The sequence below is a fragment of the Bubalus kerabau genome, chromosome 4 (genome assembly GCF_029407905.1).
Source record: "Bubalus kerabau isolate K-KA32 ecotype Philippines breed swamp buffalo chromosome 4, PCC_UOA_SB_1v2, whole genome shotgun sequence".
NCBI lineage: Eukaryota > Metazoa > Chordata > Mammalia > Artiodactyla > Bovidae > Bubalus > Bubalus kerabau.
Window position 1 is genome coordinate 121,360,352 of NC_073627.1, and position 15,371 is coordinate 121,375,722.

Here is a 15,371-nt window from a genome sequence, read left to right on the forward strand (position 1 = left end):
ATGTGTCCCCATGTGCTATGAAGACAACTGACTGGATGGGGAAACGTTTCAAGATGGACTTCCCAAGCACCAAGTAAAAAGCCCACCAAGATGTGGCTCTAAGTGTGTGGAAAGAGGATAGCAGAAAACAAAACAATAGAAAAGATAAGTCTTAAGCCAATCAAGGATCAATGAGAAAATTTTAACCCTATAAGAAGAGCAACATCCAAGTGAAAACCTCAGAAATTGTCAAGGCCCTACCACAATATTGTGCTTTTTTTTCTTTATAGATTTTAGGGTTCTGAAATTGATTCTTGCATGCTTTACAGTTTTCAGGCCAGAGAGTGAGAAAGGGTTGTGAAATTTACTTACTTGATGGAAGTTTCTTGTTACTACCCTGTTATTTATGATCATTCCATTTCTTCTGGCTCTATAAAGTAGTTATTTATTCACAAATTTGAGAAAGTCCAGTGTAAACTCACAGGTCAGTTATAAATCCACACAGACTGGGTGAAGAGAGTAGGCTCCCTTAGATAGATGACCTTTGGATCAAAGAAACTACAGTATAGGGAAAGCTTTATTGCTGTTTCCTAATAAGGTGTTTTAATATGTCTAATCCTATATTATTAGATCCACTCTATGGTTACGGCTAAGAAGAGCATTTATTCTTATAAACTGGTTGGGTCCTTCTAATATGCATCAACAGAACAGAAACATCAGAGGAAGTTTGAGCAAGTTGGAATTAGAATAGATAGTAAAATTTAATTTTGGGGGGGGGGGGTGGTCTATGAATGACAGAGCATTTCACCAAGTCAGTATTTATCAATGTACATAAACTTGGATATTTCAGATGGCCCAATTATGTGCTACATTAATATTTTACATGCAGCACACATTTCATAGTGTCATGAAAATTAAATCTGACTACTACAAACATTGGCAGCAAGCCAAGTCATGTAAAATGAGGTTATAGCATCACTCACTCAGATGTCTACCCCATGGTAATCATCTCTGGTTCGAAGCAGCAGAAGGCCGCATTTCTTCCAATAATAATTTGATAACTTAGATAATGTTTCAGACATGAGGGTTTGACCTTTCCTCAGGCTGGAGGTTAATGCTTCCCTTCATTCAGGATTGCATCACTTAGGTAATGCTGTCTTTGGAGACTGTGGTGACATGATTAGCTGTAGATTTGGAGACTGTGGTGACGTGATTAGCTGTGGGAATGGGGCATGCCAAGTTTCCTTTCAAGGACCTGCCACACATCGTGGAGGAGCCACTCCAGTTCAGACTGTGAACCACAGCTCTAAAAGTCAGTGAAATGGTAATGTATTTGTAAGGTGTTTTGTCTATTAGTAAAACATTTCCATTGGAGAAGGCAATGGCAACCCACTCCAGTACTCTTGCCTGGAAAATCCCATGGACGGAGGAGCCTGGTGGGCTGCAGTCCATGGGGTCGCTAGAGTCGGACACGACTGAGCGACTTCACTTTCACTTTTCACTTTCATGCATTGGAGAAGGAAATGGCAACTCACTCCAGTGTTCTTGCCTGGAGAATCCCAGGGACGGGGGAGCCTGGTGGGCTGCCGTCTATGGGGTCTCACAGAGTCGGACACGACTGAAGCGACTTAGCAGCAGCAGCAGCAAAACATTTCTGTATTCCATATGTGTATATATGAATTTATATATGACTGCTAAGAATAAAAAACAGCTGACTCATAGATTATTCTTTTCTTCATATTTTAATTGTAATGACCCAAGTACTTTGTAAGAGATTTAGCTTTATTTGCATTTTTTAGTGTCCATAAAAAAATGAAAACTTGTTTTTAATCTTACTAAAAACAAGCCATGATTTCTGTATCTTAAAGCCAGTTGAATCCACATATTCAAATGTGGACAGCTCTGTTCTAGACTTTTATGTCACAAGCCATAGGCCAAAGGGACAGTTCATGAAACATGAAATTGATCTTTTTATTGGGAATGTTCTTAGGCATTATTTTAATCTGTGGCACATGCTCTTTTAGTTGATTTTTATTACTATCACTAAATGTTCATTTAAAGAATTACTGATTGAAAATTATTTCTCTCCCTTAGTTATATTTGGAAATGTTAAAAAGTGGTATACTCTGATAGTTATTTTTGCTTAAGTAAGATGCAAGTGTTTTTCTTAAACTTCCTTCAAGTTGAAACATATTAAATTTAAAATTAAAAATGATCCCAAACATAGAGATTTATATAATGGAGTCTTGTGTACCCACTGCTGAGATTAAACAGACAATGATGATTTTTAATATTGGCTTCAGGAAGGAAATCTAGAATCTGAACACTATGATTAATGAGCTTGACCAATGAGTGATGACAGACTTATTTCTTTTCAATTGTTATTCCTTATTTGTTTTTCTTTTTGTTACAGAACTGACCAGTTAAATTGATGTTAAATAGAAATATGCTTTCAAAAGAATTAATTCAAATGTTTCTACCATTAAGCTTGCTGGAGGATTTGGGGAGATTCATTTTAGCAGATTAAGGACGTTTCCTCCTATTCCTAATGGTGTAAGTGGTCCCTTTCCCCCATTCCTCATCCCCAGGAAGAGCTGTTGAATTTTACCACATATTTTGATAATATGTGCTCCAGAGATGGAGGTGCTACTATGATTTTTTTTTTTATTAAGACTTTATCTTTCTAGAGCACTTTTAGGTTCACAGGAAGTTTGAGGGGAAGATGCACTAATTTCTCACATACTCCCTGCCTGCTCACATGCATAGCCTCTTCATTATCAATGTCCCCCACCAGAGACGTACATTTGTTAGAATTGATGAACTTAAATTGATGAACATCGTAATCATACTTTACATTACAATTCCCTCTTGATGTTGGGCTTCCCAGGTGCCAATAGTGGTAAAGAACCTGACTGCCAACGCAGGAGACGTAAGAGAAGCAGACTTGATTCTTGGATCAGGAAGATCTTCTGGAAGAGGGCATGGCCATCACTCCCATATTCTTGCCTGGAGAATCCCATGGACAGAGGAGCCTAGTGGGCTACAGGCCACAGAGTCTCAGAGAGTCAAATATGATTGAAGTGACTTAGTGTGTATGCACATTGTAGATTGTATGTATTTGGACAAATGTGTAGTAACATATATCTATCATTATGACATCATGCAGAGGCTTTTATTTTTCGCTTTCCTGAAAATCATCTGTGCTCTATCTATTCATTCTTCTCTTCTTCCAACCCCTGGGAATCTCTGATATTTTTACTGTTTCCATATTCTTAGAGAATTGTCATATAGTTGAAATTTTTGTATTGTATGTAGCCTTTTTAGATTGGCTTCTATCACTTAGTAGTATGCATGTAATTTCCTCCGTGTCTTTCCCTGGCTTGCTAACATGTTTAACAGTGAATAATATTCCTGTACCAACACTTATTCTGATTCTTTGGACACCCTGAAGTATATGTTCTTATTCTACCTGGATTTGGAATAATTTCTCACATCGTGACTTATTATTCAGGAAAAAAAGAACCATTTGGGTATATAGGAATATTTTGAGCTATAATATCAATTGGGTTCCTAGGATTTATTGTATGGGCTCACCACATGTTCACAGTCGGAATAGACGTTGACACACAGGCCTACTTCACATCAGCTACCATAATTATTGCTATCCCAACTGGAGTAAAAGTCTTTAGTTGACTAGCAACACTTCATGGGGGCAATATCAAATGATCTCCCACTATAATATGAGCCCTGGGCTTCATCTTCCTTTTTACAGTAGGAGGCTTGACTGGAATTGTGCTAGCCAATTCTTCCCTTGGTATTGTTCTCCACGACACATACTATGTAGTCACACATTTCCATTACGTATTATCAATAGGGGCTGTATTTGCTATTATAGGAGGATTTGTGCATTGATTTCCATTATTCTCAGGCAACACCACATGAGCCAAAATCCACTTTGCAATCATATTTGTAGGTGTAAATATAACTTTCTTCCCACAACATTTCTTAGGACTATCTGGTATACCACCACGATACTCTGATTACCCAGACACATACACAATATGAAATACCATTTCATCCATAGGCTCATTCATCTCCCTAACAGCAGTTATACTAATGATTTTCATTATCTGAGAAGCACTCACATCTAAACGAGAAGTCCTGACTGTAGATTTAACCACAACAAATTTAGAGTGATTAAACGGATGCCCCCCACCATACATTTGAAGAACCTACATATGTCAACCTAAAATAAGAAAGGAAGGAATTGAACCACCTATTATTGGTTTCAAGCCAACATCATAGCCACTATGTCTTTCTCAATTAATGAGATGTTAGTAAAACATTATATAACTTTGTTGAAGTTAAGTTATAGCTGAAAGCCCTGTACATCTCATATGGCATACCCCATACAACTAGGCTTTCAAGATGCAACATCACCCATTATAGAAGAATTCTTGCATTTTCATGACCACACACTAATAATAATCTTTTTAATTAGCTCACTAGTACTTTACATTATTTCACATATTTAATATTAACAACATAACTAACCCATACTAGCACAATAGATGCACAAGAGATGGAAACAATTTGAACTATTCTGCCAGACATTATTTTAATTTTAATTGCTTTTCCATCTCTACGAATTCTATATATAATAGATGAGATTAATAATCCATCCCTTACAGTAAAAACTATGGGACATCAATGATACTGAAGTTATGAGCACACAGATTATGAAGACTTAAGCTTCGACTCCTATATAATTCCAATATCGGAATTAAAGCCAGGGGAACTACAACTACTAGAAGTAGATAACCGAGTTGTGTTACCTATAGAGATAACAATTCGAATATCAATTTCCTCCAAAGATGTATTGGACTCATGAGCTGTGCCTTCCTTAGGACTAAAAACAGATGCAATCCCAGGTCGTCTAAGTCAAACAACCCTCATATCAACCTGACCAGGCTAATATTACGGTCAATATTCAGAGATCTGTGGATCAAATCATAGTTTCATGCCCATTGTTCTTGAACTAGTCCCACTAAAATACTTTGAAAAATGATCTGCATCAATACTATAAAATCGTTAAGAAGCTATATCAGCGCTAACCTTTTAAGTTAGAGATTGAGAGCATAATACTCTCCTTGGTGATATGCCACAACTAGACACATCAACATGACTCACAATAATCCTATCAATATTCCTAGTCCTTTTTATTATTTTTCAACTAAAAATTTCAAAACACAACTTTTACTATAATCCAGAATCAACATCGATGCTAAAGCTGAAAATCCAGTACTTTGGCCACCTCATGCAAAGAGTTGACTCATTGGAAAAGACTCTGATGCTGGTTGGGATTGGGGGCAGGAGGAGAAGGGGATGACAGAGGATGAGTTAGCTGGATGGCATCACTGACTCGATGGATGTGAGTCTGAGTGAACTCTGGGAGTTGGTGATGGACAGGGAGGCCTGGCGTGCTGCAGTTCATAGGGTCGCAAAGAGTCGGACACGACTGAGTGACTGAACTGAACTGAACTGAACTGAATATTCCATTTTGGATGTACCACAGTTGTTTTATCCATTCACCTTCTGAAGGACATCTTAGCTTCTTCCATGTTTTGCCATATATCAGTAAAGCTGATATAAACATTGGTGTGCAGATTTTCATATGGATGTAAGTTTTCAACTTTGGGAAAATGCCAAGAAGCATGTTTGCCTTTGTATGGTAAAAGCAGGCTTAGTTTAACAAGAAACCACCAAAGTGTCTTCCAAAATGGATGTACCATTTTGCATTTCTACCAGCAGAGAATGAGAGTTCCTATTGCTCCATATTTGTTGTTGACAGAATTCTGAATTTTGTCCAATCTAGTAGGTGTGTAAGTAGTATCCAGAAGACTTTAAGGACCTCATTGCTAGTCTAGTTGGTGTTTGGGCTTGAACCATCTTTTAATCATGAAACTATTTTGCTATACCTTTACCATATAACCTGAATGCCTTTTACTGAAATTCTTAATCTTCAGTGAGATGTTAAACTGATTTCTGTCACTCTTCAGTATCAGAACAGACATTTTTGCATTTGAATCTTTACATATTTAATCTGGTTGAAACCCAGAACATTCTCATCACTTTTAAATCAGCATTAGCCCCAGGGAAGTAACTTAGCAAAGTAAAATAAAATGAAATAAATAAGTAAAAAGTGTAACTACATGAGATATGTGGGTGGTGAAAAGAGCGGTATTATATGCAAACTAGTGCCTTTCAAAATTGATTTAGCAGCAAACTTTATTTATTTATTTTTTCTTGATCACTAGGTGGTGTTTATTCTACTTATTTCTTTGACCATTTTTTTAAAATTTTATTTTATTTTTAAACTTTACATAATTGTATTAGTTTTGCCAAATATCGAAATGAATCCGCCACAGGTATACATGTGTTCCCCATCCTGAACCCTCCTCCCTCATCCCTCCCCATACCATCCCTCTGGGTCGTCCCAGTGCACCAGCCCCAAGCATCCAGTATCGTGCATTGAACCTTTAAACAAAATGTAACCAGAATGCCAATGTGAAAAAGAGATAAAACAGAGCATCTTGTGTTGATAGCTTCAGGTGGGCAGGGTGCAGTGGAGACTTGGGTTTGTTCCTAAGGGGCAATCTCCCAATTTTTAGCATTCTTGGCTCCGAGACATCCCTCAGACTTCTAGGGACATCATAAATGTTGTACATAAAGCATTAATCTAAGATAATAACACATACTTTGACAAACAGTATAGATTTCATATTTCCAAATAGGTGTTACTTGAAAAACTTATCTTGGAAACGTACACATTTCTTTCAGTACATTTTTTACAATTGAAAGCAATACAATCAAAAATGTAAGAAGAGAAAACTTAATGTTCTATTTATACTACTAATAAATATTAATAATTAGATTTCTCTGTGTGTGTGTGTGCGCGCTTAGTTGTGTCCAACTCTTTGCAACCCCATGGACTGTAGCCTGCCAGGCTCCTCTGCCCATGGGATTTTATAGGCAAGAATACTGGAGTGGATTGCCATTTCCCGCTCCAGGGGATCTTCCCGACCCAGGGACTGAACCCACCTCTCCTGTATCACCTGTATTGGTAGTTGGATTCTTTACTACTGAGCCACCTGGGAAGCCTCACTTGGACTGATGTATCTCCATAAATAAATCACCATAGAAGGTTATATTTCTGTTCCAGTCATAGTAATGTTGTTCAAAAAATATCAGAATTACTCATTGAGTCCACATATGAACCACTATAGAGAGCAAATATCAATTAATTAAGGTAGTAACTTGTTTTGAGTACAAATAGAATTATCTTAACTAGCTATATCTTTGATTCTTTGCAAAAATCATAGCCAACATCAGAAGGCTGAAATTTTGCCACCATTACAACTATTCAAAGCAAAAGGAGTTGCAAATGCCAAATGTAGTTCTAAAAGAAAAGTTCCTAATGATATGACTATGAACAATCACAGCACCATTAGAATGAACGTATAACCTCCTTTATGGTGATTGCCTTAAAGAATTCTGTTTCTGTGGCTGAGCTGTGCTTGTTCAAGAAGGGTCACACCTGGTAGAGCCCAAATAGAATATAGTGCATAGATGGTAGAGAGCAAGTGAGAAGAGGATTTCTTGATTCAGTGAAGCTGCTGAATCTTGTTAAAACCTGAAGGGCAAAAAAAGTCAAGCATGGCCACTGGGACTTAGTGGCTAAGACTGAGAAATAAAATCAGTGTATGGATTTAAGTGGAGAAAGGACTCTGAGGGACAGGTGCAAAAGAGAGCAAATGAACAATTTTTGTAAATCATGATTTGTAAGTCACTGAAAGGAAGTTCAATGAAAGCCTAAGAGTATGGTTGACATAAGAAGGTAGCTTTGGTACAGTAGAAATTGTTCCAGATTTAAGTTAGAAGTCATGGTTTCTTTCTATCCTCTACTGCATTTCAAAGGTATGACCTTGCAAAGTCACTTGACCCCGTCTGTGTTCACATATTATTATGCCCATATCTTTGTCACAGCCCTTACAACATAATAAACCATTTATGCCTTTGTTTTTCTTCTTAAACTCTGGGTATTTCAAGACAGCTTTCTTAACTTCCTTATCTTTGCATTTCCTGGTGCCTGGAAGAGAGACTGACACAAAGCAGGTGATCAGTCAGTGCTTGCTGAAATAAAATGCATTGTTGTGAAAATTGAAATTACAAAAACTCTTGATGAAATGTAGAGGACTACATAGTTCTAAATCATTTTTTATTAAAAATAAAAAATCACAACGGATTCGTAGCAAAGGAAATGAAGAATTCCGTGAAAGACATGACTGCACTTTAAATATATTTTAATCCTTTTAAGTTCAAGAGGGTAGGGTAAGTAAGGTTTTCAGATGTGTGAGTATAGGTGGACTTTGGCATTAATTCTAAATGATAGATGTAGTTGCAGTTTGACTGCACTCTTCATGGATCACGTTTTGTTGTATCCTTTGTTGTGGCACCACGTTGCCATCTGGGAGCTTGTGTTTCATCATTTGTCAGGCATTCTTCAGTGTGGTGATCTCTACCCAGGCAGAAATAAGCTCCAGCGCTGCCTGAGCTGGCTTGGAGATGTGCCCATGATGGCAGCCTTTTCTAGGAAACACAGGAAATGCTTCACAAAGCTACAGATCTTGAGGATAATAATTTTGACTGATGGTAGGTCTCCTGAACTCAGACTTTGAGCTTCTACTGGGATGACTCTGGTGCAGATGAGACAAATGTTAAACAAAACATTAACAACCATTTGACAACCTTCCAACTCTTGAATTTAATTGCCAGCCAGATTTCCAGGAAGGATGCCGAGCTTTAGAGTTCAGTATCTTATCACGTTAGGCCATCTCATTTGATAAGTCCCTCCCCATTTATTATTCTCTCATTCCATCCTTGAAAAGCAGTTGTTCCCAAGGATAACTCCAGCTGATTATCCAGAGGTGTCAGACATGATTAATACCTTACCTTACATCATATATCATCTTTTTTCTCCCCTTGGGGCCCTGAGAGCAATGTCCTTTTCTGCTCCTTGCTGCCACAACAAATAAGTTCCCCTGTATTGTATTTACAGAGAGACATATTTCCTGATGTCTGTGCTCTGCACAGGTTAGCAGATTGGATGGCAGTAGTTAGGATTGTCATAAATTTGATGCTGGCATGATGTGTCTAGGGTCCTGCCAGAGGTCAGACTCATGGAACTGTCATAAATGGCTGTTGGAGAAATGACAACCAGAAGGAGTATTAAGGTTCTTCTCACTCCTCCCACCCCAATTGCAGGAAGTAACAAAAGGGCATCCAGAAAGTCTGAACATTACTCTGTGAGCTGAGAGCTGTCATCGTAACCCATGTGTGGTGTGCATGCTGAGTTAGAAGCCTTGTGGTGTCATAGAAGAGCATGCATTTGCATTGAGCATCAGAAGACCCAGCCTCAAGAACCGTCTCTCCCTCTTTTAGGTTTACACTGTGTCAGACAAGGAAACTCAGTAAGATTCAGTTTTTTTTTCACCTGTAAATGGGGTTAATAATCCATAATTTATCATGCATGAGGATTAAGCTTCATATTATACATGAAAGTGCTTTGTAACCTGTCAAGTGTTGTAGAGATATGAGGAATTAGTGTCTTTTGCTCTGTGCTGAAAATTAAAAAGAAAAAAATATATTTAGACTGTGCTGGATCTTAATTGTGGCATGTGGGGTCTATTAGTTGCAGCATGTGGATTCCATGCCTGGGATCCATCTGGGCCCCCTGCATTTGAAGTTCCAGGGATGTCCCAGTGGTGGAAACTGAGGTACTGCTTTCTTCCTGGCTTCCATATAGAAGTGTGTAGGTTCACCTGACTGCTTTGCTGTCCTCCCACTTGTCTAGCTTTGTTTGGCTGCATTTCCCTTACATCTGGTTTTGGCATGACCCCCAGCTGCGGATGGACACCTCCCTCCTGCTGTGTTTGGCTTCCATGTGTGCCCTGAGCTCCAGCTCTCTGCTTGTCCTGCCCCCTAGTGTGTTTTTGGCCTCCATCCTGTGTCCCCTCATTCCAGCCACCGCTCTCTTTCCTTTCTCTCAGGGTCTATAGTTCCACCTGACAAAGTGTTTCAAAGGCTTTGTCAGGATGTTATAAACAGGATTCACAATATGCTTAATTTTTAATCCAAGTGGAATCTGATTTTGTGTGTGGAGAGGTTAGGAAGCTAGATTTTTGTCTTCTAGATGTGATTCTGTAAGTAAGCATTCTTGGATTGGAAAGGACATACAATAATTAAAAGCTCAATAGCCTGAAACTAAAATAACTTGGCAAAACCCTGCATTTGGAAATGGGCCAGCAAGGAAAAAGAGTGAAAAAACAAAAGCCTCTTAAAGGCTTCATGTTAGTGTATGTGCTTATGGTTAGTTTTCATTTTGATATAATCATAGAGCAGCAAAAATTTAATTATGACTTGTGGAAATAGAATAATACCATTGGAAAAATTTTAAAGAATCTTAGAATTTCAGAATGAACCAGAGAGAGTATGGGAGGGATAAATAGAAATGTGAATGAAGGATAATCACTTTATAGTATTCTGATGGTAATTAAATTTTGTTTAAAAAAATAGCAGGAAAAGAAAGATACAGAGGAACTAGAAACTGATAAAAGTGAAATAAGATGACAGGTATGCTTCTGGGCAATTATCGTTGTAGAGTATATGCATATGATTTCAACTGAAGGAAAAAAGGTAAAATAGAATGAGACTCATATATTCATATGTTCATGACAAGTCTGGGCACAGATCAGCTCATCCTTTGTGTGGTTTTGCCTCAGGTCCATCTAAACCTTCAAAGATTCTAAAGTAGGAGTCCAAGTGGCGGCCCATATACCATAGGTCTACATAAGTAATTTAAAGTTTTATATCAGACTCATAAATTGATAAGTAAAATGTTTTTATATCCTTTTATCTCTCTTCTACTTTGGCACACATACTTTCAGAACACCCTAGAAGGCCAACTTTGAATTGAGAATTCTTGGACTTGTGTGCACAACACAGCGCTGTGACAGAGAAACACCCCTGTACACACCAGCCCTTCTTCACTCCCCATCTTGCCTTGTCCTGCTCTGCAGAGGGGTTTGCACACACGTGTGGGCACTCTGTCCTGCATGGCCAAGCTTTATCCATATCTCCAGAAAACAGCCATCCCTGTTCTTGGCCCCAAGGATGTATGTGTTTGCTTCCCTCACGCTGTAAGACAGATGAGGGAAAGTCCAGAGCAGTAGGAAGTTGCTTGACTGGGAGAATCTGGGTTAATGGTCTTGAAGAGGGCAGGGCAGAGATTCTGGGTAGGCTTGTGCCCATAACTATAGGAGGCATTCCAGAATGGGCTCTTGAATGTGTGAGTCCCAGGCCAGGGGCCTGTGTCATGCTCTGAGTGCTGGACGCCATGTGCAAAGACTTAAAATGTCTCCTTTTATTTTTTATGTGAACTCACAAATGATTTAAAGAAGATTTTGGCCTCCCTCCCCATTCCCTAGGCCAGAATGGCTAAAGTCCCAAATGGGGACATGGGAGATGTAATTTCATCATTGGCTCAGAGAACACATCAGCTGGCTTTTCTATCTGTGCTTTCCTTCATTGGCTAAATGGAAGTAGTCCCCTCTCCCAGGGACATTGTAAAAAGATAAAATGTTGAGTTTCGAGAGTCTAAAGGAGTATACCCCAAGTTGATGGATGAGAGGGAATACATGAATATCTTTCCACTCTCAGAAAGCTGAGTTCCAGGACCACCTGCCCCTGGGTCGAGGAATTCCACAGATGTCCCAGCAGGAAACCCAGTTACTTTTTAGAGTCAAGAAGCTAGTGCCAACTGTCACATTCTTCGTCCCATGACTTAAGCACTGAGGGCTTATTCTTCCCCAGTGCACTTTCAATCTTACTGTTTTTCCACTCAGGAGCACTCCAGCTGGCCATGTGGCTTTGCATGGGGCTGCAGAGAATGCTGCCAGCTGCCAGACTTCTCTTAAGTGCAAAGGCAAGGGCAAACGGGGCTCCAGGAACAGATCAGGAACATCTGACTTGGGCCCTAGTCATCACCTCTCCTTAATGGTAGAGAAGAGCACGTTCCTTTCTTGGCATGGGGGGTGGGGGGTGGGTTGTGGGGAAGGAGGAAAATCACAGATGTGAAAGTGATGAGAGGAGAAAAGGATCAGATTCATCTGGGAGGCTGAGCCAAGTTTTCTTTCCTTATTTGATCCTCCTGAGCTTATCCCTTCCCTGCAAATAAGCACCTTGAGGCAATTAAAAATGCTGAGCTCTCCAGTGCTATCATACTGATTCGGTCTTTATAGGAGGAAATTACTTCTGAGACAACGGTCAACAGCCTGTCCTTTGAGGTGGCTTGGGGAATACAAACCTCACAAGCATTTAAAACCTTTCTGCTGACTAACTGCCTCTGAATGGAAGGCTTTGCCCATTGTCTTCGCTTTCTGAAAATGCCAAAAATAATTGGGACCACAACAGGATTAAACTGTATAGTCAAAGTCACTCCTTTTGCCGGAGGTGGAAATACAAATGAATACCTTAAAGTGCAAACATTTTCTCCTCCTAAGGGTTACATTTAAAGAGCATCTTTCCAATAACTGTGTATTTCCTTCAAATCACTAAAACAAAAGGTAAATCCAAACAGGCCAACAGCTACCAAGAGGGGACAATTTTCCCCTCAGCCGAGGCACTATTTGCCGAATTGCAGCCTAGGAGTGATTTTTATAGCCAAGTTATAAATGGCTGCAAATCAGGAGGTTTTGATGGAAATGCAGACTGACTTTTAGCTGTATTGATGCTTGTGATTGCTGCTGTGAAAAAAAATGTCCCCCTTCCGCCATCCAACTCCCCAAGCTCTTTAATTCTTGTAAATAATGTGCTTGCCTTGAATCTCACACTGAAGCTGGTCAGTGAAGCAGCCAGGGGAATATGATTAAGGAATAAAAATTCCCATTCTGGGTCAGGAAACACGACCGTGGGTTTGATTTCTGATCAGTCAACTGGTGCGTGTGCGTATGTGCACACACACCCACACCCCTTTAATGACACATTTATTAATGATCAAAAGTGAAATGGTTAATTGCCTTCCCTTCCTCTGATCCCCCAATTTAGGAAAACTGAGAATAGGAACAAGGCTGTTCCTGACCTCTATACCTGTGCATCCTCTTGGCAAAATGTCTTGATGTGGAAAATAGCAGTACCTTTCAGCCCCCAAGTGATTTTTTTTGTTTGTTTTACAGTATCAGTGATGAGAGACACTTGGTGTTGATAAATATTCTGGCACCAGGTACAGACTCAGAAATTTTGTCTCTTAGTCAAGTATTTGATTGCTGTGAGTTAAGCATAGATATTCACCGCTACCTTTGAGGGACATAATTCTAACCTCCTTCCCAGAAACCAAGGTCTCTTCCTTTAGAGAACTTATTAAAAAATTGAGGCTTTTGTCATCACTTTCAAGTGCAGATTGCTCTCAAAGCTCAGTCCACACACAGTTATCTCTCTTCACACCCCCACTCCCAAATAAAGCATATGTTCCAATCTATTAAGTTCTTTGCACATCCGAACCACCAAAAAGAGGTCAAATAATATAGTTTGACACATTTTCTACTTTGTCACTTACCATCAAGATTTTGTAGATAGAAAAAAAAGTTGACAACTGCCCTTGAAAATATGAGAATATGGAGATTTTTTTTTTCTTTTGCCTTGACAGGTTTCTCCCCCACCCCCACACCCCCGCTTTTCAGTCTGACAAATCAGGCAGTCTCTGTATTCTATGAAATGTAAAGTTTAGTTAGATGACTTTTCATAAACTTCATTTTTAACACATTTTCCTCTTCTTTGTATTTTTATAATATATGCAAAATGCCAGGCTCCTCAAAAGAACTTTACAGGTCATTTTCCTGCCATAATAGTCGAATCAGCAGCAAATGCACTTCATGGTTTAAATGCAGTGACAGAAGTAGTCTGACAGCAGAAATATGTACTGGGTAGTAACTTCCACAAAAGCCTTGAGAATTTCACATGAGTAGAGATTATGACTTTGGAAATCACTTTGTTTTTGAAGATCAGCTCTGTGTAAATATGGACGAAGAGCATTTATGGGTTCCGTACTGTCAAGTGCCCTTGACCTAGTGACACTATTGATTTTCAACCATTGTCTTTATATGTATTGGTCCAAGAGGGCAGAACCATAATAGCTGCCTCCCTTGACAATTAATTTTGATCTGCTTGATGTGATGAGCCTTACAGATACCCTTGAAAAAATTACTTCCAGGTCAATGCGTGCATGTAGGTATACACACTTATATTTTTTCAAACCAAACGTTAGGTCAGCTGGTCTGATGAAAGATTTTCCTTCTCATTGCTGAGTCTCCTGATAGGAAGAGTTGCACCAAACAATATAATTATTTTTAGTTATTAACAGAAAGATATCTCTATTGAAAAGGATAAAATTTAATGAAACTGCAGTAGTTGTGCAAAATCATAAACACATACTGTCTCATTAATAGTGAAATGACCAATTAAAATCTCTCTTTCAATATTGAAAACATCCATGTAGTTTTTTTTTAAATAAATCGCCGAACTGTAAATATAATATAAATTTCTTCACATAGTTTTGTTGTTTTTTAAGGATTAGTATGTAAAGAGGTTACTGGATGAGTGTCTTAGTTCAGGTGGTATAATAATATCATCGACTGGGGCATTTAAACACTAGGGGTTTATTTCTCACAATTCTTGATGCTAGAAAGTTTGAGATCAAGATGCCAGCATGGTTGCATTCTGATGAAGGAATCTCTTCCTAATTAATGGCGTAGTCTTCTTGCTGTATCCTCACATGGCAGAGAGAGGGAGGCTCTGGCTACTTTCCCTTCTTATAAGGGAACTAATCCTATTCATGAAAGCACCACCCTCATGACCTAACCATCTCCCAAATATCCTCCTCCAAATACCATCACATGGGCATTGTTGGGGATTAGGGCTTCAGCATATGAATTGGTGGGGCAGGGGTAGGGGTCACAAATATTCAATCCATAACAATGAGTAAAAAGATTCCCATTATTGAATCTCCTTGGAAAAATGTGAGCAATTTGGGCTAAGAAAATTTAGGAACTCCCTACTTCATTGATCTTTCATTACTATTTTTTTTTTGTTTTTTGTTTTAAACTGCCATTATTTAATCGGAGAAGGCAATGGCACCCCACTCCAGTACTCTTGCCTGGTAAATCCCATGGACGGAGGAGCCTGGTTGGCTGCAGTCCATGAGGTCTCTAAGAGTCAGACACAACTGAGTGACTTCACTTTGACTTTTCACTTTCATGCATTGGAGAAGGAAATGGCAA

The 15,371-nt window shown here is 39.0% G+C and overlaps 1 long non-coding RNA gene across 1 annotated transcript in view; it reads left to right on the top strand.

Moving 5' to 3' along the window:
* Window positions 1-1,206: 1,206 nt before the first annotated feature.
* Window positions 1,207-15,371, top strand: part of LOC129650180 (uncharacterized) — a 138,697-nt gene continuing 124,532 nt past the window's right edge. The window contains exons 1-2 of the long non-coding RNA XR_008713653.1: window positions 1,207-1,303; window positions 9,304-9,509. This is a non-coding gene — a long non-coding RNA (uncharacterized LOC129650180). The remainder of the gene's footprint in view (window positions 1,304-9,303; window positions 9,510-15,371) is intronic.